This window comes from Dermacentor silvarum, chromosome 2 (assembly GCF_013339745.2).
Source record: "Dermacentor silvarum isolate Dsil-2018 chromosome 2, BIME_Dsil_1.4, whole genome shotgun sequence".
Classification (NCBI taxonomy): Eukaryota; Metazoa; Arthropoda; class Arachnida; order Ixodida; family Ixodidae; genus Dermacentor; species Dermacentor silvarum.
In genome coordinates, this window is record NC_051155.1 from 208,341,732 (window position 1) to 208,355,220 (window position 13,489).

Genomic DNA, 13,489 nt, shown 5'->3' on the forward strand with positions numbered 1-13,489 from the left:
AATGGTGCGCAATAGCACACTATACTTAAGCAAAATGTGACAGTGGCTTTTCTCCGATCACTCGCCGTGGAGGCGCAGTGGCAGTAGCGTCCCGCTGCTGAGCACGAGGTCACGTATTCGACTTCCGGCCACATTTCGATAGGGGCGAAATGCAAAGAAGCTTGTGTACTTAGATTTAGGTGCAGGTGAGTAAACTCAGGTGGCCAAGAATAATGCGGAGCACTACACTATACGACGTCCCTAATAGCCCCAATGTGGCATTATAGTGAGTTAAAACCATGAATAGGTCGATAGATCAATCAAACAATCAATTATCACCTACATTTGTTCGAGAGAGAGAGAGAGAGAGAGAAAATGATTTAATGAAAGGCAGGGAGGTTAACCAGGACTGAGCCCGGTTAGCTACCCTACACTGGGGGAAGGAAAAAGGGGAGAGAGATAGAAATAGAAAGAAATAGATAGATAGAAATAGAGAGAATAGAAAGTCCGCTGTTGATATCGCCGACGTAGCAACAGATATCTGTCCTATCACGGATGATCAATCAGTCCGGATCATAGACGGTCACTCAGTCCTGTAGTTCTCAAAAATCGCGGCAGTGCTTTTGTGGCCTTTTGCAGCTGTGATATTCGAGGCCATGGTCCCAAGATCTTGCTCAAGGTGAACGGTCTTCTATCTAGCCTATTGAGAACGTTGTAGAGGTCATGTCTTTCGTTTTGAAAAGATGGACAGTAGCATAGTAGGTGTTCGAAACCTTCAAAAGGAGTAATACCGCGGGATCACTCGGCTAAGTAAACCCCCATATGTACGCAAGCGCTTACTGACAGCTGCAGGCGCGTCATCGCAATAAGTGCAAGTTGGGAAGAAACACGAAAGAAAAGACTACGGTATTACGATTAACCGTGCACATGGCGCATTATTTCTCTCTATAGAGAAGGGCAGTCGAAGGTGTGCTAACGCAAGAAGCATCCTCCTATACTCGGAATAGCATATAAGCTTCGAGCACCTTTCGTGACGCTTTTTCCTTGAGCGTTTGCAAGACTGCATTCTGTATCGCTATATTTCTTTCTCCTTTACTGCCTCTCTACACCCAGGACCGCGTTTTCCTATTTCAAGTCACGCTTTCGTTTCTGTTTTGTTTGGATAGTGTATCGAACGAATCGTGCTACCATCTCCGCCACACACACACACACACACACACACACACACACACACACACACACACACACACACACACACACACACACACACACACACACACACACACACACACACAAAAAAAAAAAGAGAATCTTCTAAGTGTGTTTTTGTTCGGCCGGCCCAATTTCCCCAAAATAATATCACTCTCGTCGTGCAGAGCCAATCGGGCGTTTCGAAGAAACGCGGTCCCCGTCTTGAAAGGACACAAGACAGGCACAAGAAGAACGAAAAGAATAGGAAGGAAATAAAGAAAGCTAATGGGCATCCCGGGCGTCCCTCAGCTGCTCGTCCCGTGGCCTCTTGACGGAGACCGCGAAGTCCATTCGTGTATATATATATATATATATATACTATAGCGCGCCGGATTGAGTTGTAGCACAGCGGCCGCGGCGCAGAGCGCAATATTTGCCGTGGCACGCCACGATGACGAAGCAAAAGCAAAGCGAAACGAGAGGCCCCCGCGTGCAATCGGTGACGCGTGCGCTGTTCTCGTGTTTCCGCATGAAAACAGGCTGCTGGGTCGCGCGGAATTTTAGTTCTGGGCTGAAAACCAAAAAAAAGAAAGGGAGGCAAAATAAACGGGGCACGGAAAAATAATACCACCGCAGTAACAGTAGGCGCCTGTATGCCGGAATTTCGAGCAAACATTGAAGTCGCTTTATTTAGACAGTGGCTCATACATGCGGGCTTGGGCCATCCATGAATATACAGGTGCGCGGTATGCATGCAGCGTGCGTTTGCAGCTACATACTGGGCGGAATGAAAACCGAATGAATGAAGAAGGTGATTGCGTTCGAGGCGACCAAAATTTATTTCCAGCGTTATACTTTCTTCCTTCCTTCCTTCACTACGCACTGGAGCTGTAGTAATATACCGGGAAACTCATTCTGGCGTTACTTTTGCGATTACCGATACAGCGAGTTCAGTCCCCTGTGAGAAGAGAAAGAGCAAAGACAATAGAGTGTAGCCACGTTATACTGTACTACATACAACCGGAACAGGGGAACTAGTGGAGGACGCGAGGGACAGCAGAACACAAGGTAAAGGGAACTAGCTTAGCGCGTAAGGTTAAAGCGTACGACGGTCACTCACGGTCTGTCGTGCGTATTCTTGACTCTTTCTAAAGTATAGCAAGCGAGCAGTGGTCTCTGTAAAAATGCGAACAGTGTGCGACGCCGAAAAGTTTGCCTATCAATCACTATAGAGCACGCCGAATTAAAGCTGCTCAGAATAAAGAAACATGCGAAGTTATTCAGAGTTGCCTTAGGCTGATTAAGGATGAGCCCCGTATCGTAGAATGAGTATTTCCTCGTTTTTGTGTAAACTGAACGATTGCTCTCTCAGATAAAAATTAAACGTATGCAACATTCATTTATGTACCGATGCGCTAAGCATGAGGTTGCAGAGTCGAATACGGCCGTGGGTGTCCCGGCCGCGGGGGCGATGGGGAGGTGGAACGTAAAACTTAAGATTAGCTGCTGTAATAATACCTTACTGTACTTAAGACTTAGCTGTACGTTCGTGAACCTTAAGTGATAAAATTTATTCCGGGGCACCTCTTCCTAATGCGTCTCTCAAAGCTTAAGTGTTGCTTTGGGGCGTTAAACGCCATGAATCAGACATTCCTTCATGAATCAGATATTTCTTCGTGAATCAGACATTTCCTTCGAGGTACTAGTGCGCTTCCATCTCAAAGAACTATGGTCTCTCACTCCTGACATTATGGCACCCACCGCTGTATACCCTGCTGACGTAGTTTATTTATTGCCGAAAACAGCCCGCATCGTACACATTATAAACATCCCCACCCGTTGGGCGAAGTTCCAGAAAATAAATAAATAATAATTCATTTCTCTTAACGGACGTCAGCAAGTCAAGGGGAAAAATACACTTTTGCCAACCTCAGACCCAGGCAAACACAGCTGTAAATCACTGCATCGGAATTTGGAGATTTTTGCCAAGGTTTCTGTTTATTAGCGCCTGTCTATAGCGTTCGAAGAATATATACAATGATTTGATAAGGACTGCTTGCCTCCTTTTATATTCTCTCTCTCTCCCCTCTCTCTTTTTTTTTTCATGTTCCTACTTAGTCATTTTCCTTTGGATACACACGTGCACGTTTTCTTATAGCAAATCGATGATGGCAAAGAGTTATCAGTGCATGCAACAGACGTGAATACACAACATGGCTCCGATTAGGTTCCCTACTCGATGTCCGGTATATCTTCGTTTGTCGCATGATTGACGGCTGAAAGCCGAAAACGGTGGTCGATATCACTGCAGTAACTCAATACTGCGTTACAATATCAGCGGATTAACAAGGTATTTATACTTCTTTCCCCTTACGTATCAGCTGCACGAATGACTGGTTAGTCGAGCGAGGTGGCCGAGAGGTTAACGCCATGAACTGCTAATCCATTGGGATGTGCCCGCGTGGGTTCGAATACCACCCTCATCGGACAGCGTTTTTGTATTTTTTTTTACATTTACCGCAATGGCACTTGCTTATTAGATGCACGAAGATCTGGTCAGCTGGGCGAGGTGTCTGAGAGGTTAAGGCGATGGTCTGCTAATTCATTGGACTCCGCCCGCGTGGTTTCAACAACGTAGTCATACAGCCGTTTTCATTTATTAAAAAAAATTTCCACGGAGATTTACCGCAAGTAATACTCACGTATCATGTGCAAGAATAGCTGGTCAGATCTGCTCGACGAGGTGGCCGGATCAAAAGGATGAACAGACATGTTCTTTTAGGCCTCAACTGAGATAGAGAGCAAATACTTCGGCGTATAAATGATAGACGGTAGCCTCGTATGGGTCTCTTGTTTAACGGAGTTACTTCTTTATTCGATTTTCATTAGAGAACCACTGTTACTCTTTCCAACTATTGCATGTGCGTCGGTTGCTTGGTTCCCGAACGGTTGCGTAAAAAGAAAAGTAGAGCTAGGAGCGTTTTAAGGGTAGGCAACCTTGGTAGTGAGCAATGCCAAAATGGGGAAGGCTCCTAAGCTTGATAGACGGTAACCGCGAAATTGACAACCTTATATAAAGGCACCCCTCTGAAATGTCAAGCGTTGCCTTCTATTTGTAGCTCTGCAATTGAGCTTAACCGCTTATGAAATGCTCCTACCTATACCGTCCCTCCCCCATTTCTCCTATACACGCAAACCCACACGTATACACAGCAGTCGGCACAAGCAAGAGAAATGTCAGCGCGGCAGGACGCGATACCTCGCTGTTTGTTGCTATGCCAGAGCTTCCCGTGCACCGGCTCGTTCTATATTGCATGCTTAAAGGCTCTACAGAAAAACAGCCATGAACAGCGCTTTATAAGAAGGCAGCACGGTGACCTTTTGCACCACCTTTCTCGCATCCTTCGTTCTGGATTCGAGCGGGTCGCATCCCAGCGATATGAAATAAATGCGATGATGGGGCAACATGCGTCTGCAGTGGTGCCGCATGCACCCGCTTTTTAATTGTGTATCGTCTCTTTTCCTAGAGTGTACGTGTACCCCACTCGGTGGCTCCTTCAAGGGACGAAGCCATCCCTGGATCCCATCTCTCTCGATGAACGGGCCCCGCGGTATAACGCGCATTATCTCCAATCTGGCCATCGAGGGTAAAATCAAATCACCTCGTCGGAGCTTGCCTTATTTGCGGCAGTCCCGCATTGATCCGCTTGGACGAAGGAACGCCGCTCTTGCCCGTAGCATCCGCCGGGCACTGACTGGCTGCGGAGCAGATCAATCTGCGGTCTGTCGCACTGGTCTCGCGTCGAGCGCCACTAGAGTTATAGTAATAGGATGACGAGGGAGGCGGCGTCCTTCGCTTTCTATATTGGTTTGGGAGCGGGCCCACTAAATGCCAGAACCGTTGCGGCAAGAGCAAATACAAACAGGTAAAAGACTTGTGGTAACAGTTGCATTTTTTGTTGCTGTGTCTTTGTACTTATAGGGATATACACCGACGTCCGAAAGAGAATCTCGAAGGCCGGAAGGACGGTGATGATGATGATGATTTATTGGCGTCCCAATTGAAACAGGGCGCTGACAAATGGTCACCTAGCCTGCTTGATTTAATCAGGTATGCTATACATGTTTTTTATCTCGAGGAATAAGGATTATAAACAGGGATAAGGTGTCTCAGAAAGGCTGGCCAACGTTTCGATAGGAGGACCTATCTTCGTCAAAGGCGGCCTCGTCATCGAAACGTTGGCCAGCCTTTCTGAGGCACCTTATCCCTGTTTATAATCCTTATTCCTCGTGTGCTACTCCATTAGTCAGCCATCTTTTTTTATTTTGTTTTTTATCTAGCATTTTTGTATATATTTCATTAATCTTCTCTTGTTTTCCCCTCAATATCTACATTGTGCCGCTACCTATGACTGTACGAGGACAAATCAGGTCGTATCAATTTCTTCCCTGCTTTTTTTCCACCGACGTTTAGCCGCAGCTACACCTTGCGGCGTGCATCACATTTACAACGCAGACTATTGATTGTGTAGTGAAGACGAATGCCCGGCGCTGCAGCCACATCGCCAGTCATCCGGGAAGCGTGAGCTCGAGATTGCCTGAGCCGCTCTGGTTGAGACACGCTGCCAACGCTGCCCGCTGCTCTCTTGTACTGTGTTCACATTAGATTCTGGTGGAGGTGCTGGGTACTCGTCTTCACTCACAACTGACAACAAGCTCACAACGAACTGCGAGAATGAGAGACACCTAGTGAGAGACGCCTGCAGATTAGATTTGACCAGCTGAAGTTCTTTAGCGGGAAGCTAAATCTGAGTGCATAAAGTGTCTTTGCGTTCTGACACCGTCGAAATAACTCTGCCGCTGCTGGGGAAAGGATCCGCGGCCTCTCCTCGCTCTGCAGTGGGACGCCATGTCCCCAAAACTAAGCTGGGTCGTTGAGAACCGGGCTTGGACGACCCTGGCTTCACGCCGCGAAACAGTATAGTTCGCTGTTCTTTAAGATAACGCGAGGGGTTCATGGGTAGTCAGCAGTGTTTACGTTCTAAAATTAAATTAAATTATGGGGTTTTGCGTGCCAAAACCACGATATGATTATGAGGCCCGCCGTATAGTGGGGGACTCCGGAATAATTTGGCCCACCTCGGGTTCTCTAACGTGCAGCTAAACCTAAGTACACGGGTATTTTCGCATTTCGCCCCCATCAAAATGCGGCCGCCGGCCATGGCCAGAGTTTGATCCCGCGACCTCGTGCTCAGCTGTCCAACAGCATAGCCACTCAGAAACCACGGCGGGTCGTTTCACGTTCTCCGTGCCCGTAGCTCCAGCTCCTCCTTGAATCACTTCTTTTTCGGGAAAGTTAGATCATTCAGCAATATCACCGACAGAACGCGGTTGTTTCGTCTTCAGTGGAAGTAAAAAAAAAATGGAGACAAATGTGCAAACTGTATGGCCCCATTTAAAGGCACTGCCTATGTATAGCGTATGAAACGGCGCGGTGATAACGGGACGCGCATATTCCAAGAACATCCTCTGCAGTTGGATGGGAGAAGTCGCAATGACTCGCGTGGTGCAGCTTTGATATCACACTTGTCGTCCTACTGCAACCTGCACGAAAACGGAACAATGCGCGCGCGTTGTCTTACATCCGAAGCGTACCTGCGCCGTGTGGTTGCGAGGGCCAGCTCGCTTATATTTCCAGTGTCCATTATCAGGGAGGCGCAGCACGCGAAGACGTCTCAAAAGATGAAACGACGCGCTCTTGCTCGTACCAAAATCGCAGCGCTGATCTCTGTGCGAGCGCCAAATTGCTTACGGGTCCATTAGGATGTTGTGTCACACGTCAAAGAGATTTGGCATCGTCCCAGTGTTTTTTTTTTTCTCTCGACTGCCCCGCGAAATTCAATGCACTTGCGCCAGAAGCTTGTCGCAATCGATGGGAAACAAAGAAACGTAATGCGGCTATTCCGGGTACGGAGACACTGCAGTCTGGAACAAATGAATAGGGGGGAGGGGGGTAGAGAGAAAGAAATCGCAATGTCATCCAAAGAAGAAGCAGGGAAGGCTATAGATATAGAGAAAACACCAAACGTGTAATCTTGAATACTGTGCGCTGTAAGTTAGACACATTCAAGAGCTAAGGAGTACCCGGCGCCTTATTTCTTCAACATCTCCTTATATCATATCAATAAAAAATTTTAAGAAACGCGTCACTTGCTGAATTTTTTTATTTTATATTTTCTTGATTAGGGCACAAGGGGGGGGGGGGGGGTTGTTGGAGACTTCTCATTCTTTTTGGAATAAACCGTGCGCCAGAGAGCAGCAACGCTGTGGAAGACCTCGGCACAGGGTCTGTACGTTCGGGTTAGGCGATCGATTTTCAGTCGACGAACGTTCACGCTCATCCTGACATATTCGTCGGCCGGATAGTGCTTTTTTTGTTTTTGTTTTTGTTTTGCGGACTACTATGGTGACTCATTATTGTGCGCGTGCTTTATTCACGTATTCTTGACTGGCGTGCTTACGTGAGTGCAGAGATGACTGGCGACAAAAGCAAAGCTTTGTTTCTAATAGAAAGAAGCCAGAAGCTGCGTGACGACGGGAATGTTTAGAAACGACGCATAACGAGGCATTCTATCATTTTATTTTTTTCGGCCACCTCATCTTTATCATTATTATCATTTGTATTGCCTGGTTAGACAACAATACTCACCAAATCAAGTTCACCTGAACACAACAACATGAGTTCACCTCTAAAACCGGTCAAGTCACACTTGACTGACGTGGTGATATTAAAATATCGAGATTTAGTCACCCGGTCAGTAAGCTCGGTTTGCACACGATACAGATCTCTGTCACATACGATATTCGTAACGGGAACTTCCTGTGCCGGGCGGCGAGCGCTTGGATCCGCATGTCTCGGCCACCTCGTCAGGGCGGCAAGCAGTGCTTACTCTTGACATATTGTTGCCAGACACATAAAAAAAAAACAAATGCTGAAAAAAAAAATTACGACGAGGATGGGATTCGAACCCACGCGGGCAGAGCCCAATGGATTAGCAGTCCATCGCCTTAACCTCTCGGCCACCTCGTCCGCTGCAACAGCGTGTTCTCTCGCGGAACATCGACCGTACAAGCTAGCGATAAAAATGGCCCTAGCCGTAGCACGACGTCTTACTTTTTCTTTTTTCCCTTACTCGCTGTCGGTGTGGCGCAAGACAAACGGCCTCATGTTGTGCGTCATTGCTTTTTTTCTTCTTTGCTTAACCTGTCTTTTCGTATAGCGTATACGCACAATGCGCTCGTTTCCTGAGAGAATTGTACTCAAGTTTAGCGCTATTCCCTTTTTCACTGCCGTTTCTTTCTGAGAACTGTCCCCTTCGACATATACTATATCGGCATCATGATAGCGAACGCTCGGTTAACCAGGCAAATAAATATCACACATTGTGTGCTACCAAATTAAACGACTCCAGTTTTTATTAATGACGTCATCTTTTAACGACTTTTTATTCAGTGCGTGTGTATGTGAGTCTAGCACTGTTTTTTTTTTTAATCGTCTTTTCCGAGCCAATTATGTAATTTTATTTATCCGAATTACGCGAGCATCAGGGTCAACGATTAAACAAGGCGAAACATGAAATGTCATGAAAAATAGCCGCGGAGGTTTGAGGACAGCGCCCCTAATAAAATAAAATGAAATAACTTTAAATTGAAGAATCGACTTGAAGAACACACATATCTGCAGGAAAATAGAGGATGGGAGTGAGTGTGTGGTGTGTGTGAGAGAGAGAGAGAAGAGAGAAAGGCGTGCTGATGACAGCCAATGCATATCACATAGTGGCTAACTTATGCGTCTTCCGTATAGTGCCACACGGAAAAAACCCTGAATACACTTACTTGAGTATATAAAATACATGTTATGCGGCGTAGCAACCCATGCGTTAAAATGGACAGAGGAAAAAAAAAGTATCTCACAGCCATATTTTCGATATCCTCTATATTCTCCAGGGCATTTCTTTGCCGGGCCGGCCCATTTTACAACGTTTCTTTTGCTCCGAATTCGATATTTTACTGAAATCTAAAGAAATTAAAAAAAAGTCAACTTTACGATGTGAATGCCAGCGAAAGAACGCATTGAGAGAGAGAGAGAGAATTGAAGGACGAGCACGACCCAAGGGCATCGTTCTAGAAGCCAATTTCGCCGTAGCTTTTGTGGAGCTCGACTCTCTCGAAAGAGTTGAAGAGATAACAAATAAATCAGCGAGGCGGCTGGAAACTCTAAGGTCACGCACAAACGTGAAGTCCAACCACGTCGACGAGTTGAGTTCACAGAAGTTCTAGGCTCTTATCGGTTCCAATTTCACAGCGCGGAAGAAGAGGAAGAGAGAGAGATAGAGAGTAAAAAAAAAAGAAAAAGAAGAAGAAGGGGTAAATAAAAGCACGGACCTAAAAAAATATATATAGCGCTCTTGAACTCATAACGTAAGCATAGATGGTCGCACATTTGTTTATTTTTTTTTTCTTCTTCGATATCTATACCGGTGCCTCGTAATCCTATCCTAGTTTTCGCACGCAAAACCTCAGAATTTAACTTTTTTTTTTCTATATTTATACTGTTGCGTCTTTCTCTTGTCGTTTCTGCTGCCTCTTGTCTTACTTCTGCTGCGGAATTTAAGCACAAAAGTGTTTTCGTGCGAAATTTATCTCCAGACCCTTCGCGTAAAGTAGATAATGGCACTCACAACAGCCGCCTGCACTAAACAAATCACCGACCATGCAGTCTACAGAAAGAACGATAGCATGGCAGCACGAAATGCGTACTTGTGACACCGTTTCAATTCTGCAATATACAATGAACTCGACTACCGCTGACGGTTTCAATTACACTCCTTAGTCAAGGCCTTCGTGTTTCTTCTTTTTTTCTTCTTTTTTGCACGAGTAGAAAGGTGATGCTGTGCGATGCGACGCATAGCACAGCATCGCACAGCATTGCACAGCATTGCATATCCCACTGTGAGCCTGAAACGGCTCAGGCAAGTTCGCGAGGAGACTTTCTAGCTAGCACGCACGCACCCGACATCCTCCGCGCAAGACTAGTTATGATGTTTCCGTTTCCTCTCCGGAAATGTCCGTCGCATATCAATAAGCTGTCGCGAAAGGCTGTTCAATGCAGGAAGAAAAAAAAAAAAAAAAAGTCGCGCAAGCAACGTGCTCGTGCAAACGCTTTCAAATGGCGTAACAGACGTTCCAAGCCCGTATTACAGTATACATTTACGAACTAAATAAAACTGCATTTACAACAAACGTACGAAGCCCTTATATTGAGATCATATGTAATTGTGTGTAGATACGTTTCCTCTGTACTAGATTTAAAAAAAAAAGACATCGTGAGAAAGCAACATCCAGAAAAAAAAAAAAAACATTGTTACAACGAATGCTCGCTGTCAGTGAAGATTTGCTATAGTAAACGATGTAATACAACACGGCCAATGAGAATCCATCTAAGTGTTCAGCGGTTCTAAACTATAGTTAGACAAGAAGCATTCGTTTATTCTAACACATAGCTTTACAAAAAAAAAAAAAAAAAAGCGAGCCGAATGTTTTGGCGCAATTCGTACACGCGAGAAAAAACATCTTGCCGATTGATTTGCCGATATCTTATACCTTTAGGCCGGTGGCCACGAAAGGCATTGCGCCGGTCCACCGAGCAATATTCTAGCGAAAACGTAGCGACAGATAACAGAACTCACAGAACAGCATCTCGCGCTGACGTCACATACTTTCGTCAGATGTACTTCTCGTACACTTTTGACCGCAAAAGAAAGACACAGAGCTTCTCTGTCTCGAAACGTGACAGACATGAAAAGGAACAGCCGGTTGGAGAGGCGATTCTCCTTGTTTTTCGGAAAGAAAAAAAAGTGGGGTGAATGCAATGCGGTAAGTGTCTCTCAGGTGAGGACATCGAAAAACACATTCGCAGAGCGCCCTCACGGCGGTGACGCTTGTCTCTCGACCGTTCACACCTCGTCCGTCTCGCAAAACGCACACGAAAGCCCATTGCGTAGCGCGTTGTTTATCACGCCGGAGAGCGCTGCATGTGCGAGCTGCTGGTTGGGTTTCTGTTTGGCCAATGAACCGGATCGGCTTCTATCGTCAAGCGGCCGCGCGAGCGGGCGAGCGCTAAAAGAGACACACGCACGCACGCCAGTGCTCAGGGTATTTGCTTGCACGGTCGCCAGAGTGAGCTTATATAAATAGACATATCTCTATTCCCAGCCGCTGTGTCCTTCCCAAAATGGAGCCACTAACAGGTTTCACATTGAAGCGTGCGCGACCAACACGTCACTCCCGATCGGCTTCTCGCTCGTCGACAGGGATCCCTGTATCGGAAGTATGTGTGTAAAGACGATGTGGTATGAACGACACACACACACACACACACACACACACACACACACACACACACACACACACACACACACACACACACACACACACACACACACACACACACACACACACACACACACACACACACACACACACAAACACACAAACACACACACACACACACACACACACACACACACACACACACACACACACACACACACACACACACACAAAAAGAGGAGCGGTATCGTGGTACCAGAAAGGAGATGTGCGATGTGGCTGCACTTCTGTTCTTCCCCCCGTTATTCTTTTTTTATGTACTTTTCTTAATTTAATTTTGCAGTAAGACAGACACAAATGGAGTAGTCAATGTAATTTATACCCCGTTCTGTCCACAGCAACCTGTTTACGACGGAGCGGAACAAAACGGTTTCCAAGTTTAGTGATCGTGTATAGAAGACAGGTTGGTGCTCCAAGAGGAGGCGCCATTCATTGCGACACGGAAAGACGATAGCTAGCGCATAGGAGGATGCTTTGTGCAAGAAAGGAAGAACGGGAAGACGTTCCGAGGGAGAAGAACCATATTAAAAGGGCGTATACGTTCTCGAAATAGTTATCAAAGCCGTTCAGTGCTCTTTGTGGCAGGGTTTTTCGAGCGATGGAGTTTTTCGAGCAGTTCGATTACGACACGAAGAGCAACATTTGAAGAACTGAGCTCATTTATGCGGCAGTGCATAAAAAGACGTATAGAGTTACAAAGTGCTGGAGCTCTTCTCGTAGAGATATTGCGCGTGTGGGACGTTTGTCTCGTTTTTATTTATCACTATTTGCTTTGCCAAGCCGGTGGACGCAACCAGATGAGCTATTTATGGAAGCTTCTCTCGCGAGGCCTCTACTTCGTAACAAACAAGAGGTGAGCTCAAACTCGTCTCACGTCTCACCAGAACTATACCTCTGGTTAAGCTTCCTGACTTCCTATATAGCTTTTTTTTTAATCTCTCTCTCTCTCTCTCTCTCTGCAGAGTGAGCGTGAAAACGCCGACTGTAATGGTAGCACACGATCAGCAAGGTGCTGTTTTCAGCGCGCTGTCGATGAAGTGCACTCGCGTCATGTATGCACTCTAAATGTGCTTTATATGAGCTGAACGCACTGTTCAAAGTTACAGTGCACTAAAGACAAATATGATAACGTGAAAAGCACTCGTTACCTCAAGCACACACGAGGCAGAAAATATAACACGCAAAATGCAATGACATCAGTGGAATACTTTTATGCAACGTTTAAAAATACATCATGCGCAGGTTACACGAGATGTTTCACGTTTCGTTAAGCTATAGCGATGTGGTCCGGAAGATCATTTCATTCTGCGACGGCACGAGGCAACTCATGCATTAGTCACATATACTCACGTTCTATCGCGAAACGACAGCCTTCTCATTGTTGCGTTCGGTGGCTTATCACACAGTAAGCTATCGTTCCGATGATAACAAAAATTGAGGCATGCCTTCGGCGGCATTACAAGAGCAGTGATGCAGCAAGGAGGTTCACACGCCGACGGCGCAAGTTTGAGGCAACACATCCGAGTACCGTTTCGCAGTGCCAAATATCTTTCCGTCGGTCGTCTCGTTCGTGCGTTGTTCGCTTTTGAAGACCACCTATAGCTGTATCGCAACAAGGCACAGGAACACGCCTGGTCATTCGCGTCAGCGACGTCATGACAAACTACACACGGTCGGTTTTCGCTGAAGGCCTTTTCCAACGAGAGCTCTTTGGGCGCCGCCACAAACCCGCTCGAAAACACTTTTAGGAGAGTGGCGAGGCGTGTCCCCCGTCTCTTTGTGCCGTTGTTGCTTGCAAACAGTCCAGAAAACAGACCTCCTGAGCGGAAATATGCGGGCGCCACGTGTTGTTCTTCTTCATCTACGC

At 46.3% G+C, this 13,489-nt stretch overlaps 1 protein-coding gene and 1 non-coding gene across 5 annotated transcripts in view; both read right to left on the minus strand.

Moving 5' to 3' along the window:
- LOC119442498 (cAMP-dependent protein kinase catalytic subunit 3) overlaps positions 1-13,489 on the minus strand; it is a 140,457-nt gene that overhangs the window by 58,962 nt on the left and 68,006 nt on the right. The window lies entirely within an intron of this gene.
- Trnas-gcu (transfer RNA serine (anticodon GCU)) lies at positions 8,179-8,260 on the minus strand. The gene has a single exon. It is a non-coding gene; the product is annotated as a tRNA-Ser (tRNA).